Here is a 22,039-nt window from a genome sequence, read left to right as displayed (position 1 = left end):
GAAGACTTATAATCAGGCTAGTTAAACTTAAAACTAAACTTTACAGCAAGGACATTCAGCAGCAATATACATTGCTAATGCTTAGTTCTTAAGCATATCAGTCATTATCACTACATATAGAAACCAGTTAGTCTTTAACAATCATATTCCAAATTAGTTGAAAGTAACGTTCACATGTACCTATATAAGCAGTCATATATAAGTATGGCTGATGCTGTGCATTAGCACAGATGGCTATTGTCCTTAATCATCTTAGGTATAATCAGGCTTAAGAGCTCTTTGACAAGGAATGCCAGAAGAAAAACTGGTGCCTTTTTCCCATTGTCCCTCTGCTCCCAATTCAACATCTCCTTTTATAAAATGTTTGTGTTTCTGTACAGTCAGTTAAACTCTGCTTCACACAGCAAGTTTCATAACAATTGGTAAGAAGCCTAAGAGGTCAGGCTGGGCTATAGCAGTGTTAGCCTAAGGGCTTAAAGCTTGTTCCCAGAGATGGTAATACTATTTTCCCTGGACCACTGGGTGCAGAAATGTAGTTTCCCAGCTATTTGCATCGGTGTGTTAACGTTTCAGGTTAAACCAAGCTAATATGAATTAAATCCTGCTTAGTGTGCTTCCATTTTAAAGAGAGCAACAGGTCTCTGTTTGGCTCCACAGTCATACCCACTCTCACAAGCTTTTTTTCTCTTTCCTATGGCAAATGACTGACTTGTTCCTGGAATCTGTACTGCACAGAGGATGTGCCAAGGAAAGGATATTAAATTAAGTAGGTTTCCTAACCTTTTGGCCTGAACGTAAAGCTTCTAACTAACTAACTCATTTAGTTCACTAGTTAAGATATAATTTACATTATTCTACAAATCTGTTTAGTCTCCTGTAGCAGGTCTGTAGAACATGGAGAACTTATTTACCTACATATTTCATTATTGAGGTAAGCAATACTGGGCCTCCTCAAGATAAAACCCTGTGGCCTACGTGCTCATGTTACCTAATGAGTAGATAGGATTTGGACTACCAGTTCAATTAAGTGCAAATCAGGGTCCACACCAATAGATTATGTAGACTGTAAATTTATCCACTAGCAATTCCTAAGGCAACCTATTGCACTGAGAATGCTAAGACAAGCTGAAACATGCAGAAATTTTTATTTTTGCAGAACTAAAAATGGAAGGCCCTTCATAAAACAAAGGCTAATGCATCTAAGACCCTGAGCAACAAGAAGCCTTCCTTGTAGGATGGACATGAATCAAGTTTATACAGAATGACTGGCTTGAACCTATGCTCAAGCTGTAATATGGATGCAGGCTTTGGGTTACATGTCCTGAAAGACAGACATTTGTGAAGCAGGCTTGATCTCTAGAAGCTTAGCTCCCAGAACAGAATTCAAAATGCATTAGGATGTAGTTAGATCTGAAAACTGATATCATGTGAAGAGTTAGATGCCTGAGACAACTATTACTAAAGGAGGTGATAAGCAGCAGAAGTTTCCTGGAAATAGTAGGAGTGGCTTTGAATCTTCTTTTCCGAAAAAGAGACTTGGACCTGTGTGTCATCTTTTTTGAATAAATTCATTAAATGTTCTGATATTTAGGTAGGTGAGAACTGCCTTCCCATCTGCCTATATATCAGTGAAAGCAGCTGCAAGAGTATTTTCTAAGCTTTAAAGTTTGTGTTACCTAAGGTCTGGGAAGTTCTTTCTCCTCACCGCTCCCTCTTCCCCCCAATCTTTCAGGGATGTATTTGCATTTAGTTCCTAGGGCTGATTGACTGTCATGTTCACACCTAATAAGAAAGTCAGCTGCAAACACTTTGTAAACTTTCATAGCGTAGAGGAAGATATCCAGGGATTTCTGTATGCCCTAAAGTTTAAGCAGCAATTGTTTTTTTACCTGGCTGTGTGGTGGATTTGCCACAGCTGGCAGCCAAGCACCCACACTGCCACTCACTCACTGCCCCCCATCAGTGGTACAAGGGAGAAAATAGGAAGAACAAGAGCATAAAAACTCATCAGGGAAATCACTCACCAATTATTGACTTGACTTCAAAAAATTTAATTTAGTTCATTGCCAGTTAGCATAAACATTTAATTACTGATTTGGATATTGAGAAACAAAGAAGACAAATATTTAAACACTTAGGGAAAATATCTTTTTTCGCCCTTTCCCATGTTCAGCTTCAGTCAGGACACCTCTTCTTCCACCTTCCAAATTTCCACTCCCCTGTTATCAACACAGGTTATGCTCAATCCCTTTGGTGAGGCAATGGGCTGAGCAGGAGGTTGGGGTCAGGCTGCAGCAATTTATTTCTGCTGCTCCTTATTCTTTACTGTTTTCTCACTCTACTTTTCCCTTCCTACATGTTTCTTCTGCTGTGGTGCGGACTTATCCACAGGCTGCAGTCCCTTCAGGAAGAACATGCTCCAGCATGTGCTTGTCTACAGGTTGCAGCCCCTTCAGGGTTTTGCCTGTGGCAGTGTGGGTTATCCACTGGCTGCAGGCCCTTCAGGGGTGTTACCAGCTCCACCGTGGAGCACCTCCTACTGCTCTGAGCTTGTTATTCTTTTTTCTTTTCATGTTTAACCTCCTTAAATATGTTTTTACGGTGGTGCCACCAACTCCACTGACAGGCTTAGATGTGTCCTGCGGTGAGTCTGTTGGAGCTTGCTGAACAGGCTGTGTCTGGCACAGGGCAGCCCCTGGCCTCGTCTCACAGGTGTCACCTGTGCAAACCCCACCTCGCTGCCAAAACCTTGGATTAATACCAACCACAGTCTGTTTGTTTATTTTCTCTAAAACTGTGGTATGCAAGGTCTTGCAAGCTCTGATCTTTTTGTGAAAATCCTGTTAGCATCTTTATCTGGATTGAGTTTCTTGCAATGAGATGAAAAGGAACATGACTATTTTGAATTGCACGTGGAGTCAAACTGAGCCATGAATTCACATCAAAGCCCCATGGTGTACCACAGTAGAGGAACATATCAAAAGAAAAATAAACTATAAAGAGGGTGGAAACGAGTGACAGTAAAATGTCAGGTTTTTATAATTCTGTAGGTGGAAGGGAGTATTTTAACCTTCATGAAAAGCCATTATAAACTCTGTTTCATGCAGTATTTATGGTTTAGCATTCTTTATATCATAAAATCTGGTGGTGGGGGAAATGGGTCAGTGAAATAGATAATACTAAATTTATTCAAACAATACCAGTATTTCTTTTCTCTATGTAACTACAGAGAATGCAAATGCATATAAAGTGCTATATTGGTTGCTCAGCTTTGCTGGTTAGGCTTCATAAGCCTCTCACTCTGGTCTTGATTGATTTTCCTCCATGGGTCACAAAGGCAGAAGCAAGTGAGCCAATGAGGTCCTAGCCACAGGCTGTCATGGGTCAATGGTAAGGCTTTGTATAGCAAACTATAGAAAGATTGTTGTAGTGTCCTTTAATCAGTTTATTTTGTTGTAGAAACTAAGTAGATATTTAGATTTTATTTTATCTTCATCTCTTGGTGAAGGTTCAAGCTAAAAGGTGATGAGAGCTCAGTGATTATGTTGTCATCTGTTTGGAACTGTCGAGCTTTCTGTTGGAATAGAAAAAAAGCAGCATTTTTTTTCTTTGTTAGAAAACTTAGTCCAAGAGCAGCAATGGCTCTAACAGACATTGCATTGACAATTTTAGGATACATATTGTCAATAGAATAATTTAATGCTCCCACCATGCTATCAGTGTATTTTTCAAATCCTGCTGGTGCCATTTCATTTGTGTCTCAGTTAAATTTGAGCCAACTGCATTTCTTCTATATGCTTATCACTCTTGTGCAAAGTGACATTTGAGTAAAAGTACTGTACGTATCTCTTGAGAAGAAGGCAGAGCAGTGAGTCTTCAATATGCATTAGAGTCATCCTGTTTCATGACTTCTCCCAATAATCTGGGAGGAAGTCATGGAATGATCAACTTCTGTGGTCTCTGCAGTGCTGTTTGAATAATAATACATTAGTTTCTACCCCTTCCAAAACATCTGAAGGAAGGTAAGAAAACAAACAAACAAATGTGTACATACCTTTTGAAGTTCACATGATGGTGGCAGGGAACATGAAAACTTAAAAACACTGTTACGAAAGTCCACTATTATTGTTGTATTGTTATAATAATAGAATGAAAATAATAATAAGTAATACATATACTAGAGTACTTTGTGACAATAAAAACCTTTTATAGCTTCTGGCATGGACATTTTACATGGACTGCAGTCTTTCCAATTAAGTTTTAACAATTACTATGGCAAAAATAACTAAAAGATCCATAATAATATATGATATTTTTATAAGAGTGAAAAATATAAGCTGATTCCTGATTACATTTGTACAAACAGCAGTCCAGATTCTCTAAAGTTTATATCATCATAGTTTTACAAGATTGCATCAATTTAAAAAAGGTAAAGATCTGAACCAGCAACTCGCTTGATAGTAAACTTTCCTGTCTTGCTCAACAGTAAACCACTAATGTGTCTTTGGGTGCAGATTTCTGGTAAAAATCTGGGTACTTTGAAATTACCAGAAAGCTCCCACAAATGTCTATGGAGCCAAGATATTACTCACAGTCTTAAAATTTTGTATCTTTTAAGTTAGAGGAAAGATGTAAGTCTTCTGTAACTTGCAGACCTTTTTATCCCTTGTGAGGCTCAACATTACTATCAGAAAAATGACATAATTCCACATACATCATTATCAACCATTACCTTAGAGAACTAAAACAAATTGAAATACAAAACCTGATATTTTAAACAGATCATTAGCTCAATTAGATGCGTAGGTCTGTACCTGTGAGAGACTGCAAGAGTTAATGTCTCAAAAATTGTAGTGGGGCAAATTCTGCATAACAACGAACTCTGCGTGCAAACAACGAACCCTGCATAGCAAGGAACCGCAGGTGAAAAGAAGCTGACCAGCACCAGCACTGATCAGCACAGGACATCAGCAGCTGGGCGCAGAGGGCAAGATGTGCTGTGGCATGCCGTGCCGGAGGACGTGCAGTTCCAGGTTCTGATATGCTGAGTGTGGCAGGTCCCCATGCATGGGCAAAGATCAAACAAGGGTCATGCCTGCAGGGAGGGAGAAGTCACTCCCCAAACGACCCCCAAGCCTGCTGACCCATTTCCTGAAGGTTCTGAAAGCACAAACCACCCGTGACATCTAATTAGCCTAATGAGTTTGAGTGCCTGCCCAAAGGAGGGGCCAGGAGATGATAAAAGGGCACGAATTGAAGCCCCACGTGCATGTGCCCTCTGGAACTGGACCCCTCGGCTGACTGGAGCAACACTGGACAAAGGGCTGGTGAGATCTTTCTCTTTTCTCTTCCTCTCTCTTTGTCTTGCTCTCTCTTTTTCCTTTTCCATAATCCCTACTCCTCATCCCTTTTGACACAAACTGCTGACCAGGTCTGGGACTAGGAGTGGATCCAGCCACCCCTGGGCTCCTCTCTGAGAAGGAGTCTAGAAAGCAAGGGGGTCCACTCTGAACCCCCTCACCCAACGGGAGGGCTCGCCTTATTCCCTGAACTGATATATATGTGTGTATATATATATATATATATATATATGTGGTCACCATGGGGTACACGGTTTACTGAGGTAGTTTCATGCCAATTCCTGTTGTGAGAAGCCCCACTGCCTACTGGTAATGCCTTCCAAGTTCAGTTTGCTTCTGCCGTGAATAAAATGTTCACCTGATCGTCTGGTGTTGCTTCACCTTAATTTAGCCTGAGGGAATTCTGAACTCAACACAACTCCTTGGTCTGTCCAGCCCAGGTCATGACAGTACCTTAGCCCAAAGGTATAAGGGTTTACATCTCTATACTAGGAGAAGTTAAGAAAACATCGATATTTTCTAAAGAAGAAATGTTTCCTAGAAATGCAAGCTTCTGAATTTCCTCTGTGGATTTATAAGTTGTTTCTGAGGAACCATACTGAGATTCTCAGAAGCCTAATAGATGTGAAGAAATGAACAACTATTTAAGCTCAAAGGTAGGTCATCGATCAAATGCTCTTCATTCTTCATCTTATCCTGAAGGGCACATTTTATCATCTATTCCAACTCCAAACAGCATATTGATGAAAGAGAACAAAGAGTATTGTAGGATATCTTTGAAACAAAATCCCCAAAGCAAATTATGTATTGAGATCCATCTTCTAATATCTGAAAGTTATATTCTTGCTGTTGTGACTGTGGTTAATGTAGTCTATCCCAGTAAATAACAAAATATAATAAAAAGGTCATTTTTTCTACTTTAAAAATTTTGATTCATTGTTCAATCAATAACAATCATATTGTTTTGCTTTGCCTTTTTTTATTTTTACCAACTTATGTGACCTTTCTTATTTGTTCACTGTAATATAACTAAATATACATAATTTATTTTTGTATTCCACTCAGAAAGCCATTTTTTATAATATTAGCATCACAAATCTAACTGAATTTTTAGGAGATAGAGGAAGTAGAGAAAGGGAAGATACTTATGCGTTCATACCTTATCCCTCTAATATTGTCACACCATGGGGGGGGGGAGGGCGAGATCTGAGCATCTGAGCCTCTCTGATTTCTTCAGTTCTCACTTAACAACTGCCTGTGGTCTGTCCCCATATTCAGTAGACAGCCAAGAAAAATGGTGTTACTCCAGAGCCTCATTTAACAGTTCTTGAGATGCCCTTACCCTCACCTGCCAAGTTCAGATTTCTCCTTTCCTTGGTCATTTTTTTATCATCAGGTTCCTAGTTGAGATTACGTCAGATTATGTTAAGACTTTTCAGAAAAGTGGGAGTTAATCATTTATTATTATGTAAAGGGAGTAAGGATTTATCTCAGCTTTGGTCCCCATGCAGAATTAAAATATTTGTGTGCTGCATGTGTTTCTTTGATTAGCTCATGTAGCAGTGTATATATTTGCAAATAAAACTCCAGTTGATGTTCACAGCCATGAAGCTTTTGAGAAGGTGCCTGAACACCTTGGGGAAGATTCATCTTGCCTAAATTCAGATGTTGAAAGTATAAATGCTCCTATCTGAATTAGGGCGTAATTACAGTTAATGGAGATGTAAAAATTAATTCAGTTGCCTAATCCAGATTAATTTGTCTAGTGGTATTTGAGACATCCTGGGATCTCCTGCTTGGGTTCCAGCAGCCACACATTCTCCACAGGTCCTGTGTTTTATCCACCAACTCTGTTTGTGTCATTTTGGTACGTTAAGGCATGTCAAATGACACTTGTGTGGGTAGCTGAATTGAACAATAAAACTGAATTGCAAATATAGTCAGTAATGTTTGGTTTATGATTCATTTAACTAGATGTAAGTGTCCCCTTCAGAAGGAGATTAATAGCTCTTTGGTCTCTACTTAGTGTATTGACTAGATTTGATTCAGATGCCCACACTTTGTTATCTTCTAGTGACACGTCTGTGCATGCAAGTTTTGCAAATATGACACAGGATGACAAATGTGATTTACAGAATCTCTATGTGCTTTTACTATACTTGAGAGGCTAGACAAAGATCTTAGAGCAGATCAGAGCAACATGTGCCATTTGATAAATCTGCATAGGTTTGTGGTAGGATTTATAGGACATCCTACTGGGTCAGCAGCTGGAGACAAGGAGGAGTAAAATAAGTAACTTGAATGGCAATAGAAGCCTATGTATAGGCAACTGAATCAAGATCTATGTACTTATTAACTATGATGACAAACTAGACAACAGCTTAGAGGTGGATACTGATTCTAAGAACACTTAAAGTGAAATGCATCCTAACGCCAGTGCCATATTTGAGAGATCGCAGCTAAGCAAAAATAGGTCACTGTTTGGCAAGGCAGACTTCCAAACTTCTTTTCAACAGTCTATAACGTTTCAGTGCCTGTTAATAACTTTAAAGGAGCTTAATTCAGGATGACATTTCCATTGAGTTTGCTTACAAATTCCAAGATATCAATGTTCCAGTTCTATGCCCCAATATTATGCAATCACACAATTACATAGATGTGATTTTTCTCTTTCTTTGCACTTGAACATCATCGTCTTTTGTCATCATATTGCTGCATTGTATTTGGCTAATTAATGCACTTAATAAAACTATAGTAAGTTCAAGCATATGACAGCTATTGGAGCTATTTATTTGAAGTGGTTTATCATTTTTTTTCCCCACAAGGTTATTACAATGAGAAAGAAAAAACATATTTTGTAAAATCATGAATTCTAGCAGTATATGCACACTTGATTCTTAGTATTACCAGAGACTGTAATTTTATAAGAACATCTTTTTATGATTCATATAATATATTATAATAACACTATGTATATTACACATTGCATATTGTATATATTATTATATATCATGTTATAATATATTATGTATTATAATATATTGTAATTATATATTTTCATAAAGCATTCCATTACCTCCCATAGGGTACTACATTTATTGATAACTTATATATATGCTATCATTAACAGTATTATTTGATACAACCTATTTTCCTCATGTTATTTATTAAGTACAACGAATACTTACATTCCTAAATAATAATAAATGAAGACTGTCAATGTTATCTCAGCATCAACTTTTGCCATAACTATTACCCACCTTTATGATACTTTTAATAGGATTTCATCCTTCCATATCAGGATGATTTTGACAGGAGGCAAGTGTCCCTGTTTCAGTATCTCTCACCCAAGGATCCTTCCTATACATAGTTATCCTGGTTATATATACCTAGTCTGGCTACATAATCAAATGGTGTTAATAATCATTCTCTTACTTCATATAGTTCTGTCCACATTTTTAATACATTTAAGGAAGTTTAATTGTATTATACAATACAGCTGTCTGAGTAGCAGTACATATGAAATATTTAATGAAAGGTGTCATTTTTATTTTTTTTTCTTTCCATGTAACTGTATCATGTAAAAGTTTGGTACAGACAAAACCACCAATACAAGCAGTCAGAATTCATTTTCTGAAGCCAAGTACAAATATTGGTTACTTTTTGTTCACTTTTCATTTGATAGTCATCAGCCATGAGAACAGATGCAACTATTTCTAGGAGTCAGTCTTACCATTAATGTTTCTGTTCTCCTGACTTTATACAAGGTGTTTGTATAGCCCTTATCAACATGGAAAAAAGAAAAACACATCAAACAAAAAAAGGGGTTTTATTCCCACTGTAGTGTTTTACTGAGTAGTATTTTGGTGGAATGACAAAAAGTCCCCCAAATATTTCTTGTTCTTGGAAAATGCAGTTTTATTATCTTTTTAAGAATTTTCTGGTTTATAGGTTTTTTAAAGGTGTGCTGCCAAACATCTTCCTCTCACATTTTCTTTGGATGACACCCTCTAACACTCTCTATTGAACTTCTACAAAGCAACTATGCTATATTTCAACATGCTGAAATTCATTATGTATGCAAATGAAAACAGAACTATCAGAAAAAATAGGCATGCACAGCTTCATTTTTATGTAAATCAACTTCTTTGATTTACTTTATGTAAATCAACTTTCACTTGTGTGTGCATGTTAGAAATGTTTATCGATATATTTAAGTTTTCATTTTGTATACATCTGATATCACAGGACACTTGCTGTACATTTTCACACTTGCACATAGAAATATACAGATATTATATTGCAAACAAAAAGAAAATCAGCATATACTTAATTCCAAATATATTAGACTCATATTAACAACTAAATAACAATATTTAGAAAGGTACTCCAACCAAAAGAATGAGCATTTCTAGAGTTCTCTCCATCAGGCTATAAAGAAACTCCAGATGGGTCACCAATAGTCAGACGAACTTGAGGCATTGTGTACATATTTTTCTAAGTATGCTTATATTGCATCTTCATTTATGTGAAAACATTTTATGAAAGATAAAATAAATACAAATTGAAGCCAAGAAAGAGCTTAAATTGACAAAATGTGTTTGCTACAGTCTCTGTGTGAAAGTCATCTGCTGAGTTTTCTCATTTGTCCCTAGATCTTCTATGGAAACTGGTATCCACAGAGTGAAATTTATTTCCTTCCTCTTTGCATCAAAGTTTTACCATTTTGTGCTGGGTTTGGCTGGGATAAAGTTAATTTTCTTCATAGTAGCTTCTATGGTGCTATGTTTTGGATCTGAGAGGAAAACAGGGTTGATAAATACACAGATGCTTTAGTTCTTGCTGAGCAGTGCTTACACAGCATCAAGGCATTTTCTGTTTCGCATGCTGCCCCACCAGCGAGCAGGCTGGGGGGCACAAGGAGCTGGGAGGGGACACAGCCGGGACAGCTGACCCCAACTGACCCAAGGGAGATCCCACACCATACGACATCATGCTCAGCATGTAAAGCTGGGGGAAGAAGAAGGAAGGGGGGGACGTTCGGAGTGATGGCGTTTGTCTTCCCAAGTCACCGTTAGGTGTGAAGAAAAGATAACTTGGGCTGTTTCCCCCCAATATTGCTGTTTGTGTTATCAGAATTGTCATTAAAAACTTTTAGCACGAGGTTTAAAATATTTTCATAACCCTGTTCTCCACTGCTGCTCACAAGAGGTGCTCACAAGAAGTGTGGTTAGTCCCATATTAGAAAGATTCATGTCAACTCCACTCATGACACAGTACTTAAAGAGCAGGAGATGACACTCTTGCAACTCATTTTTTCTATTAAACTAAAGTAGAAATTCAACTTTTATGACAGATGCCATCCAACCCTTCTGTAACTAACAAATCTGGAACTGAAATGTTACAGAATGATGGAGGCTTCACAGCTTTCCCAATTAGAAATAAGGTTTCATTTTCACCAGTTATTTAACCATTAAGCAGTATATTTCTGCGCTCTTTTGCCAATTTTCTGTCATTGGCTTTGTCTGCTCCTGCACTCTGTGTGTGTGCATATAAACCATTTCTAAAATCAGTCCTCCTATTTTCTCTCTTGGTTTGTTCTCTAGCACAATCTCCAATAAATAAAAATGACATTTTGTCAAAGATTCTTCAATATTTCTCATGCTAAGATTTTTTTTTTCCTGTGCCTCTAATCATCAAAGATATGTTGAACACAAATTTTTGAAATGCTCTGAAGATTCTGAGAGAACTGCTAAAAGCTGAAAATCTTATTTCTTCTTTTTTTGGTATTGAAACAAAGTTTTATCCAGAGTCCACTAGTTTTCACCCAGTATTTAAACTTCATGTTTTAAAAATTATTTAGTTTATACATACTACATAATATCTTCTTGAGATCCCAGTATAGATGTTCAATTTGCAAAGTAGAAAAGAAACCCTGTTCAGAGTTAACGTGCTTTTTGTGACCGTCATTGTATACCAGTATTCCTGCATTTATTCACGGGGTTTTCTCCTTTTTTCTTTCATTTAACTCTTACCAATTTTGCCACTCACTTTTCCAGTTTTCTTTCTGATGGGTGCTCTGAATGTTATTTTGGGCCTCAGGTTTTAACCAGCATTGCTTATTGTAGTGTTCTCACTGCTTTTCCAAAGGTAGAGCAGTTCATTCTTCTGTGTGATCTTTACCTGTTGTTTTTGTTGTTGATGTTGTTATTTGCAGTATTTGTCATTTTATTCTAGTCTATGTCATATACATGGAATCTATTCCTTCTTTACCTAAGTGGGTTATTATGAGATACATTTGGTTAAAATGAAACAGCTTTAGGGCTCTTAGAAAATCATCCTATATAAAGGTATTAAAAAGGATGTAATGTTTCTTTTCCCAAAGACATCTGTAGGCAATATTACTAGGTGATGTTATTTGTTCTTTGGCTGCCAACAATAGCCCAAAGCATTTCATTTACACAGTTATCTTTATCATCGTGTTGCTCAATTATGTGATTACTTCTGCTTATTTTCTGTGATCAAGTTCTAAATTGAAATGAACTTTCCTTTGCCCTTAACTAAGAATTAAGTACACTATAAATTAAACAACCCTTTTAAAGCTGCTTCCAAGAAAATATGTAATTTGTGTATGACACATCAAGTAAAAGCTGCAAAATATGCAATGTCCTTATGAAGATTAGTACATTTTGATTCTTACTCAAATAAATTACTTAGGGGTATGGTAGCTGAAATATATGGCAACACTTTTTCAATGACACTGTAAACTGGTATTTTAATAATAACTTGCCAACTTAATGAACATTACTTATGGAATGTGTCAGTGGACTGATGACTTTGACATTAGGAAGTTATTTGAAATAAAAATTCCATAAATAAAATAACTAACTAACTAGCTATATAAATAAAGCTTTTCTAAACTAATCTCAAGTGCTTTTTGTTTAAAAACTGTTAAAAATGCACTGCTTCTTAAAGAAATGCACACATGTACAAAGTCATATCTTTAAGAAAGTCACAAGACTTGTTTTAATAGCAAAAAAATAATTTATCTTTTGAATGTCAAGAATTATTAATAGTCAAATTTAAGAGCTAAATGGCAAATTAATGCCTTCATAAATCAATATGGAATCTGCTGTAAAACCAATCTTTGCACAAATTTTTCTTACTCAACTGTAGGCAGTCTGTTTTGAACTTCTGATGATTTTGAGAGATGTTCATGGTAAATGAATCACACAACTTTTTCTATAATGAACCCATTTTTTAGTCATTTGCTATACATCCATTTAAACATATAAATATACATTTTGCACACAAGCAGATCATACGGAGTACCAAACAAAAGACCTAACCTTGAGTTTCCCAAAGCAATGCAATTTGTGTTAAATACCACCAAAATAACTTTATAACTGCTCTTCTAAATCCAGCGTTGAAATATGATGAAATCAAACCCTGCTTGACAATCCATTATGGCATGCATGCAGAACCTTGCACTATACATAATACTTTCAGAAATTCCTATTATCTAAATATACTGGTTCTTTATTTTTTGTCATTTCACATGTAAGCTTTTTTGAGGGGGGGATCGGAATTGTGATCAAAGATTGCATATCAGATGCTGAACAGTGGGAAAAGAAGCTAGTTAAAATTCTGCTGCTCTTTGCAGAAGGAAAAATGAATTAGTCTATTTCAACCTTTCCAATCCTTTGTAGAAGCAATTATAGAATGCAAATATTTGTAAACCATATATATTTACGAACTTCAATATTGTTTTCAAAATCAAAGTTATATTAAAAAAAAAAAATCAATATACCTTTCTTATTTGCAGTGCGCAGCTGCTCAAACAAAAGGAAATAAAAGTCCAGAAGCATCATTTACTTCTTACAAACTGCTTTTTCTTTTCTACCTGAAAATTATCTTTAAGCACTATTTGCAGATGATTTCAACACTTTTCTCCTAACACTTTATAAAGCTTATTTCTTTCCATGGTATGTCTTTATGCAAAGACATAATGCTTCTGTTTAGAAGATGTTGTACTCTTATATACAAATTTTGTGGTTAAATTCTGTTTTGATTTTCCTTTTATGTAATCATACATATGTTAGTGAAAGGATGTAAATGACAGTATCTCATTTGATATTGGTTTTTATGAAGTCTTTAGATTTATACCACCTAAAACCATGTATAAAACCCCATGCAAATATTCTAAAAATATTATCAAATATAAATGCTTTGCTGAAATTTGTCTTGCACAAACATATTATTTACACATAACATAATAAATATAAGGAGCACAAACCTACAGCTCAGTGCCATCTTCAGTAGCCATTCAAGGTCAATGGACAGCTTTATGCTGTAGGGGTGATATATATCAGTTGAGAATCAACCTTGCCATCCTGTTAACAAAAACCTTGCCTACACAGAAAATTTAGTATCATCTTTTTCTTACATACTCATTGCAGTCCAAAGTGCTTGTGGTGTTGATTCTTTCTGTCATTTGATTAACACTCTACTTAGTCTTGGCAGGGAGATGAAAAGATTGGGTTTGGCTGTCTAAGGAATCTGATTCTAGAAGTATTCAAAAAGTAGGATACACAAACTGTAAAATGAAAATGGCAAACACAATGAATTCATGGAAGGATAATAATAACAACAACTACAATAATAATAGCTTTGATGTTTCTTTAATAAGGACTGATAATATCGAAGCAAAAATTATTAACTTTCCAGTATGTTTCTAATGGCATGGAAACCAGTCTTTGCTAATTCAGCTTAGAAGTTCACTTAGGACAGGAAATAAATGTAATCACAGTGGACCAGAGGTATTTTGTTGAAGTGATAGTATGACTTTTTTCTTTATGTAGTGTATTATGAATGAAAGACATTTTGCCTAAGAAGAGAGGAAAAGTTTTTTGCTAACATATGAGTTTGTATACATATTCTGGTAAAAATATTTTGGCCTTGAGATTGCAAAGTTACTCACTCATTGCATCCACATTCTTTGCTTTGATCTTGCTTTCAGGCTTCAATACTTATTAATAAGTATGCGGATAGCATTATTTTGCAGGCTAGTAGATGACTGGTTCCTCGACAGACCAAAAAGTAGTCTGTGTCAGGGCTTGCACAATACACATAGAAAAGACAGCACTTTCTGCAACTGCGGTACTTGAGAGTATCCTACAATGCATCAAGAACTGCCCTCATATATCATGTCAAGCCCTTGTTCCAGAGGGACAGCTTTGCCCCACGTTATACTTACTGTAATCTTATGTCACATGAAAAACCATAGCATCTTTTTATAACTGGATGTTAACAGGCCGTTGCTTAGAGATGAGGAAGGTGACATGAAAGCTTGAGGTGACCAGGTCTTCGTTTGCCATAACGTGTCCCAGAGTCTTTGCTTTTATAACAAGGTTGATGAACTGCCAAGGTTGGTTTGGGGAAATAGTTGAGCAACACTGCTTAAAATAAAAAATGGCAAAGATGTCTGCACAAGGGATCAGTGATATGTGTTGTCCTATTGATGCAATGCCATATATATATGCATACTCTGCTAATCTTTTATTTACAGGGCCAATGTCTTGCTGATCTTTGCACAAGACAACAGAACCTTTAGCCATGTGCAGTGCTGTATTTAGGATAGAGGCTGTAGAGTCAATCTATTAAGATATCCTGGCCTCTGTCCCAGAGGCAGGGACACCCAAAGACTATAAGAGGTGTCTTTGTCACAGTCCACATTGTTTATCACCTTTGTTCTAGGGCTTTCTGCTGTGGATTCAAAAAGGCAAAAGAGTTCCCTTCCCCATCTATTCAAACCCGGAAAATCTCTACTTGCCTTTGATAGATGTTATTTCAACATGTGAACAATCTATTTCTCAAGCAAATTCTCACATGGGGCTTGGTGATCTTACTGCCCCCAGAGTAGGAATTATGACATCCACCCTTTCCTTTAAGGTCCATTTTGCAGGTGATTGATGAAGAACACTAATTCTTGGAGTTCATAGCCTAATTCAAATCTCTTTGGGTCCTCATTACTAGGAAGGGTCACATGAGCCATAGCAGCAGGAGATAGATGGCGTTGGTCACAATGTTAACTGCCATCTAGAAGTCAGAGTGGCAAAATGACAGCTAAGGATTCACATGATGAATAGCCTTTTATAAAGATGTGCTGGTATAGCTGTAGGGTGAGGCAAGCAAGCTGGAAGTATGGCTTGTGCAAAGAAGACCTACATGAAAGGCACAAAGTTACACGACAGCTATTGCAATGCAGTACAAAAAGAGATGCAAACATGCTCAGAAAGGCACAAATCTCAATAATGAAGTGGCAAATGACAGCAAAGTTGAGAGTGGTTCAGCAGCTCCCATGCCACAAGCAGGGCTGTAGCATATTCCCTCCCTGGCTTTAGCATCAGTAATTATAACGATTCATATTCTAGAAGGAGTAATGCAATTAGTAAGTAATTCATGTAATATATGCCATATGCTGTATGGTATTCAGTAAATTCAGTGGGGTATGTTTCTCTTCATGATCTAGAAGAAAAAGAAAATTTCCTAGCAAATTTCCTTCTTCTCACTGAAAGAATAAATTAATTCAGGCATTCACCCAACCTGGACCTTTTCCATATTCTTCAATAACTTTCAAGTCTGAAAATACCAAGTTCAAGAAAGTAATTTGAAATATATTGGAAATTTATTTTAACTGGAATATAGAACTTCTACTGCTTCAGAGTGTGACTCTCAGTTTTGACCAGCAAACCCTGCTTCACTGCATGTTTCTTCCAAGTTATCAAAGATTCTTTTACTGTAACACAGAAACATTTGGCATAGGCTTACTGAAGATTTCAAAACAGAAAACATAAGGAATCAGTATCTCTCTAAAATAAAACTATTGTATCGATTTCCCCCTTTTTACATAAAGATTAAGGACAAAAGGTTTTGCACCTTCTTTTCTGTATATTTCAGAGCATAGGCAATGCACATTGTTAAAGCAGTGACCTTCACAGGCAGGACAATTGGCGCTTTTTTTTTTTTTCTCCTTTTTGAAAGATGAAGGTTGGGGTTTTTTTGTGATTCAGATAACCTTCATTCACAGCTAGTTAACTAAGTATTGGATTTTATAAAGAAATTAAGACATCAGGCGCTTGGATTAGTAGTGTTTGCCATCATTCATACTCAATAATTGAGGTCACAGGGATTATAAACTCTAATGTGTCAAATTGAATTCACCAGCAACACATCTAAAATCCATTAATTATCTGCTTTTGGGGCAACGGATTAACTAGAGCCTGTCAGTAACGAATACACATCCTGTTTACTTTTTTCCTTTTTTTTTTTTCCAATTTTTTTTAGTAGTCTACCAATAATTCTTTAGCCAATAAATATAAAAATGAAATCTAACCCAAATCCTCCCTGTTTCTTAAGTGGTTTTACACTACCATTTAATCACAGTCACTGTATATTTGCATCTGCTGTTACATAGTAAATAACAAGTGGAGTAAATCATAGTTCTTTGTCACTTTCAGTCATTTATCACAGAGAATCATATTAAAGATATGTACATAAAATGTCATTTGGTTTAGTCATAAAATGATAACTAAAAAGATAGATGTAGCAAGGAAGATATAAAAGTAGTTACAGTGTTCTCCATTTCATATCCTTCTTAACTGATCATTGTCTTAAAGTTCTTCTGATTTCTGTCACTAGATTACAGGCATAGTTCTTATTTTCATCATTTTCTTCTCATTAGATGTTTCACATTCACTAATGAAATGCTGTCAAAAATCTCTCACTCGAATTCTTAATAATAAACTTCATTAGTATGGAATTTTTAGTTGCTAGGAGGTTTTCTCTCAAACTATTTCATAGTGTTGTTAACTATAGAAACTATGAACTATATAATATACCAATAAAAGACAGAAGCATTAACTTCTTCAGAAAATGTAAGGTTAATTTCCTCCATAATAACGAACATCACAAATGCTAAATAAGCAGTCTTCCTCTCTACCATGAATTTATTATGTTAACTGAGATAATTTTCTGCTTTAGATTTGTATTTTAAAATCATAATTTTTAAAAACTTTCCTTTTTTATGAAATCTCTCAGATTTGATTTCTGATCAAAAGTAACCGTAAGATGAGAAAGTGACTTTGTCAATTTAGGTTTTAGTCTCTGCCTCAGGTTCCCATTGTGGTGGTTTTACTTGGTGATTAAGCAGACTTCTGATTCAAGTCCTGTAACTGTGGTGAATATTTAAGACCTCAGTAGGCATCATACTTTAGAAGGAGAAGCTCATGAGAGAGTAAGAGAGAGAAGTAAGCTTATCCCATTCACTCAAGTTCTCAAAACTAATGTATAAAAAACCAAACCAAACCAAAAAAGCATGCAAATGGAGGCAATGGCAATGAATATCTGTGCCACAGTGACAGATACTCAATCATCTGACCAAGTTCAGACATTCACACTGTTGATGTCTACGTCTGAGCTAATAATTTAAATTCCCTTCATAACTAATGAAGAGAACAGGTGCTTACAAGAGGTGATTCTTCTCATTCTGAAGGAAACACCTAAAAAAGGTCAGGTGAATCAAGCCTTGAAAGTGGCTGTTTCTCTTTGTAGGCTATAAAGAGAACAGAGTGGTTAGATGGGACATAGGTATTTATCCTCTAGGTTGTTTTAAGGTAGACAAGAAGAATCCTTTCTTTCAGCTTGCACGTTCACTCAAGTTTTCAAAGCCACTATATAAAGAAATAAACAAAAAAGCATGCAAATGGAGACAATGGCAATGACTACTGAGTATTATGAGGTGATTTCATTAACGGCTGTGAGGCAGTAGGGATTAAAAGGGGAAGACGGAAAGATAAAGACCTATGACCCGTAAATGATATCTGTTGTTACAGAATTTCAGGGACCTCACTGAAGTTTTGTTCTCTTATTCCTATTCTTTTTTATCAGAGTTTTTCAGGCACTGTTATTTTTATTTTTTTTAATTCCTTCATGTACCGCAGAGTAGAGAGGAGTATATATAATCCAGAATTTCTACCTGCTTTTCAGAGCAGCCTTTATAACAATAAAAGGCAGGTGTTTTGGTAACCATTTCATTATTCATGAATGAATAAAATGCAAACAAGTATGTAAGCCAAGTAAATAATTTTTTCATTGCCAAAGTAAATCCCTTGTAATATTTCAATTGCTATGGTTTATGTATACTGTTGTCCAGTGTTTCAAGTACTTCAGTAAAATGCACTAATATTAGATAATGATAGATGAAGGCTTGTCCTTAGTCACTCCTTTATGACATTGGTTTACTGTGGCAATAACTGCTTCATTATTTAATGGAAAACAATGTCACATTTCAGTGGCAAAGCTTCATCTTCTCAAGACTTTATTACACAATTGAAAGGATTGATTGCTGTTGATTGGATTTTGTCCGAGGACATAGTCACTTCCACATGTCGCTGGATTTAACAGTCACTTTTTCCAATCATGGGAAAATCAAAATCTCTTTGTTCATCCTTTACCTAATCCTTCTGAAGCTGCTGAAAAAAATCCACATAGAAAATGTCATTCTTTTTTGGTTGTCATTACAGAAGTGTCTGTGTTACATCTCTTTTTCAAGTTTCATAAGAAAACCTAATATGGAACAGGAATGACATTTTTTCCCCAAGTCCTTAGGTGGGCCTGTATGTAATAGACAAGCCTTATATATTAGGTTTTCTCCTTCTCTTACTGCTATTGCAGGAGCACCTTAACTTTATTGTAAGTTTTCCTCATCAGTTCCTGCTGCCACCAAGCAAAAGGTCACAACGTGTAACAAGGTGTCTGCCCTTGGAGGGGAAGGTAGGGTCCTCTCTCAGTGGCAGCAGAGTCCTATTCCCTCCTTGCTGGCAGCCGATACAATAAACTTGATTCTTGAGATCTCATTCTCCAGCTCATATAGATTATCCTTCCTTTTTCCAATTACTCTGCCTTTCCTGCAGAAAAACACCACCAACATGAAAACATAAAAAAGTTTCTTAATAAAGCAAAACTGAATTTTTCTTCGACAGAGAGGTGTTGTGTTGGCATTGTCTGTGTCCATTGTGTGGCTTATGCACCGTGATGTTGCTGTTACACTTTTGACACTGAAAACTGGAATGGAGATTCCCTTTCGCAAACATGTACAGCTCAGATATGAGCTGTCTTTAGTGCCTATGTCAGAACCAAATGCCCCTTGTTGTGACCTATGTGACCTCTGACCTGTTCCAGGAGGACATCTGAAAATGAGAGGAGAAACAGCTGGATTGCAGCATGGTCTGAAATGTGTGTGAAGCTGAACGGGTTCTGTTGAAGAGCAGAATCCACCAGCAGTGACCATCAGGAGGGGCTCAGACTCCTAAGAAGATGGGCATTGTAACAACCAGAAATATATTGAGACTATAGGGTCTTTTCCTTCAAATAGCAAATACTGATTAAATGTATCCTCTGTAAACATTGCTAATTTCTTGTTTAAAGCTTGATGAAGGAAAACCACCAGATATTTTTAAATATCTGTAAAGTCTGGATGGACAGAGTAATTTTTAATGAAATCCCATTGATTTCAACAGGATTATATGAGAGGTTAATCCTTAGAATGAACTATATTTGTATAAATCATATTAAAATTCTAGACACCCCCCAACCTCCCCTGCCTTCTACTACACTACAGCTGTGAAATGTTTTCGGTTTTTGTGTTGGTTTTTTTTTTCTGGGATAACTACATATTCTTGTTGTATTTCATTCTTTACAACATTCCCAAATGGTAATGTTATATATACTTCCTCTAGCTAACCTTCTATTGTTTCAAAAAGGAAGTTTTTAAAAGACCATTTAAATTTAGGATCCACAATATTCTTTTGCATTGTTTCTAGATTATTTATATTTATTAATAGGCTGAACAGATGTTTTTCTATTCAGGTAATCTCTTTCAATAACTGTTCTTTCAAAAAGTAGTAAGCAAGAGAATTGTCACTTAGGAATAGATATATTCTGTAGCTATTGATAAGCCATATAGGCTTCTGCTGTAATCAATATATAATAAAAAGAGCTATTTAATTATTTTATAATTGCATGTAATTATATATCTTGAATGTTTTTAGATTAGAATGCTGAAGAAAACATTGAGCATATAGAGGTTAATTATGTTCCTCTATATTAACTATTCATAGCATGTTATCTAATTTTAAATGCAAATTAGTAAAAGATAACATAAAATACATTTTAAGATTGTGAAGTAATAATGATATGCTTACTGCAAATAGAGTTTTAAAATTAAAATTACATTATTAACGATTACATCTATCTATTCTAATACTCCGAACTGACAACTTATATATCAGGTTTGCAAGCAATTTTTTTGATGCAGTACGATTATGATTTTTTTAGGATCAATTTATTACAAGGAAAAATAGCATTGTGTGAAGCAAAGAGCAATGACACATTAATAAGCAGGTTATTTTTAGCTTTTGAGTATAATGAACATCTGGACTATCATATTGTAACAGTGTCACATCAGTAGTGGTATTGCAATTTGTGTATCTGTCAGTGTTTTCCATCTCATTCCCGTTTTTTCTGTAAAGAAAACTTCATATGAACCACAGTTTATCAGGCCTGGAGAAGATACACTGATAACATGAGGGGACAATTATAAAAGTGATTAATACTACAGCAGCATAGATCTCTGTTTATCTCAACAGTCACCGAACTAGAAAACAGTCGGTAGTCGTAAGAGTAAGGAACATACTCTCAGCGAGCGATGTGTGAAATGGTGTAAACGGCACTTCACTCAGAACCTGACTGTACATCACCTGATCTCTTTACTTTAGATGCTCTTTCCTAGCCATCTACATGGTACAGATGTTTCCCAACAGGATAGTGCAAACTAAGTGCACTTGCACTTCAGTTCCCAGTATTCCCGGTGTTTCCTTCAATCTGTATTAAGAACAATAAATTGAAGAACGCCACAGAAAAACAAAATATACAGTTATGCTACACTAAGAGAATTTGTTCTGCAAAGCAAGAATACAAGAGTTAGGAAATACCCAGTTGCTTGAACGTTCTGGAAATCGGGTACATCTTCATCATGGAGTAACATTTACAGGAAAAAAATCATACTCAGCCCATATGGCCTTGGTTGAATATGAACAGTGAACAATAAATTTTCAGATAATGCGATGCCAAACTGTAATTAATCTTTAGTGAACAAGTGTAAATTAGAAGCTCAAGCTTACCTCAATAGAGGATTTTTTTTTTTTAATTAAATAGCAAATACATTTCCTTGATATATTGGCAAACTACCAGCGAAATGTCATGTGTGTACTGTTGGAGCAGAAAAGCTCTTTAAAAAAATATAATAAAGCTATTTTTTTAAAAAAAGGAATAAGTATTTTCTTAATGCCAGTGGGGAAACAAGTGAATTGTTTCATATGAAACTCTCCAAGAAAACTCAGACCTTTGAAAATATCCAGAGTAAAATACTTGCAGACCGGGGGTGTGGGGGGCGTGGGGAATTGTAATGCAAAATGTCGGTCATTTGTTACTGTCAGTGTCATTACCCATGCTATCTATCATAGCACATTGCACCAGATCTTGAGCTAATCTTTATTCTTCTGGAGCCAGGTGGTTCTTCCACAGCAGTGATGCTTGAGAAGTTTTTTCCAGATACATAT

Source organism: Haliaeetus albicilla, chromosome 15, assembly GCF_947461875.1.
Source record: "Haliaeetus albicilla chromosome 15, bHalAlb1.1, whole genome shotgun sequence".
In the NCBI taxonomy this organism is placed as follows: Eukaryota; Metazoa; Chordata; class Aves; order Accipitriformes; family Accipitridae; genus Haliaeetus; species Haliaeetus albicilla.
Note: the sequence above shows the minus strand (reverse complement) of the source record.